Source organism: Elephantulus edwardii, unplaced genomic scaffold (genome assembly GCF_000299155.1).
Source record: "Elephantulus edwardii isolate Elephantulus edwardi_28Jun2011 unplaced genomic scaffold, EleEdw1.0 scaffold00175, whole genome shotgun sequence".
Lineage (NCBI taxonomy): Eukaryota > Metazoa > Chordata > Mammalia > Macroscelidea > Macroscelididae > Elephantulus > Elephantulus edwardii.
In genome coordinates this window covers 4,095,603-4,098,186 of record NW_006399925.1, presented here as the reverse complement: position 1 = coordinate 4,098,186, position 2,584 = coordinate 4,095,603, and positions in this window count along the sequence as shown.

The window sequence follows — 2,584 nt, the reverse complement described above, 5'->3', positions numbered from 1 at the left end:
TCAAACCACACTAGTTTCATTTTCTTATCTGTTGGAGGGGGTAAGCTGGTGTAGGTAAGTCTTTTTCAAAAGCAGCGTGGTAATATATAAAGATTCCTGCAGCTAGTATCATAAGACATTAGTTCAAAGCTGCAGAACCATCCAATCAATATGAGCTCTGTAAAACATAATAAAATTATTTAATCTTAAGGTTTAATTCTTCCATCTGTCAAAGAAAGTAACAAATATATACCAAACTGGGCCTTTTTATTGTGGATTAGATGAAATAGAAAATGTAAAAGCAGTTTGTTAATAGGTTATATGACACAGATTGCAAGACATTTTCCCCAATCTTATAGAGATTTAGTCTCAAAAAAGGCTTTATTTATCTAAAACCAAATTATTTCTTCTTTTTAGATTCCCACTACTTAGGAAAGTACTTGAAAAGTAGCAGGTGCTAAATAACTGCTTGTTGCATGAGAGAATTAATAAAGAACTCACGATATATTTGCAAGACAGCTGTTTAGGATTAGTGGGAATTTCGGAGGCCCCATGAAGCTGAACAGCTCAATCCATAGGTGAAAAACATGACCTTGTACACTGTAGTTAACTATTCTAAAACCAATGCTGAAAATAACTAGTCTCAGTCCCATTAGCCTGTTATAAGCTTTTTATTTTAACACAAGAACAAAATAGCAGCACACCACCTGTGTTATGGGAGAATGAATGGTAGATTCTAGCATCAATTTCATCATTTGGGCAAGTTAAAAAAAAATCTCAGGCTCCACAACTTACAATGAAATTTCACATTGAATAAGGAATCATTCTTTTAGTTCATATGGGTCTATGCATGACAAAGCTGAGATTTTTTAGTTTTGGCTTGGGGTTCTTTCTTAAAAAAATAATTATTAGTGTACTTGTAATTGCCGTTGTCATTGTTCCTCATCTCACTTATAATTCTCGTGGTCTAGTCCATAGGGGATTATGCTGCTAATTCATAGGTGGCGCTTTTCTCTTGGTTCAAAAACACCAGAAGTTCCAAGGGAGAAAAGATGAGTAATATCCTTTGTGTAATTTACAGCCTGGGAAACTCACAACAGGGTCAGCTATGAACTGGTTACAATTCCATGACAATGAGTCTTGTTTTGTTTTTTAGTTCATTTCACAGTGTCTCCATTTCCAATATTTTTAGCTTCTTTTCCTGAATCATAGAAAAAGGAAAAAAAACCAATATATACCCACTCTCTTTCTGTTCATGCTTACAAGATACTATCTATTTAATTTTGATTATTGTAGATGAAAATGTAACTTTATTTATGACTATTTTCCCTTATCTTAAATAGTGGTTTTGAAATTTTTTGTTAGGCCAATATTCAGTGTTGACCTAGTGGTAAGAAACTGCACACAATTTGAAGCCTCCTTGGAAGAAGGGTGAGCCATCTCCTCTCATGTGATTAACTGTCTTGAAAATTTGCTGAAGGGTCAGTTCTGGGCTGGTTCCAACTGGACGACACAGAACAATGTTAAAATATTTAGAGAGAACGCTGATCACTTAATGGTGAGTAGTTATGCTTCCAACCTAAACACATGCAATTCAAATCTACCAGCTGCTTGTTCTGCAGGAGAAAGATGGGCAATATTCTCTTGTGCATTTACTGCCTTTGAGAATCCCATGGAGAATCAGCTATGAGTCCTTTCTTTTCTTTTTTTTTTCTTTAAATTTAGGTTGTTTATTTTTCATTTCAATGAACATCTACAGAGATTTTGGGATTCCATTCATTCATTGTTGCACCCTTCTCCCCGCACAAACCCCTCCCCCCTCCCCCCCCATTTGCTCCTCTCCTTGAAAAGCAAAAGAAAAACTCCCTCATTGGTACACAATCCCCTCTTTCAAGTCAACATTTTGAAGGTATTACTTTTTGCTCAACTTTATCTTTTAAACCTTCTGTGGTGTTTTGAATTGGTTTGATTGTATTCTTTAAGAACTCTGTTTATACTCTCTGTAAATTCTCTGTTAAATAGTATTGGCCATAAACCAGAATTGCAATAACTTCCTCTATTTTATGGAACATATAATGATAGCTTTGTTTGATTTTTTTTCTTATGACAATCTATTCTCCCTTTAAATTGTGCTTCCTGTATGTTTGACATTTTGCTTTCATGCTATAACAGTTTCTTTTAAAAACCTTGTTATTTGCCCACGTTCAAAAACAGATTACAAAGAACTGAGTACCAGCACCAAACAGTTGGCAAAGATTCATCCAGCAAACTTGTTGTGGTGTGGTCTGGCTGAGATATTTCTTAGAGACTCCTAATGTGTATTTTCAGACGTTTCTTTCAGGTTAGTCAAATTCCTTTGAGAAGACTTAGAATCTTCTGTCTAAAGAGGAATACCTGGCTACAAGCAGATATAAAGCTGGTCTCAAAGTCTGCAGTTTAGGCTGTGATCATGTCAAATTCATGTCATATTTTGAAGAAGGTATCCCTGCCATAAAAGATGCCTTAATTTGTTGCCCTTCACAGAGTACAACTGTTTGTCAGTGAGGTGGAAGAAGGTCTTCAATGAGAAGAGTGAAATAAGTGATAGAGTTTTTATATATATATA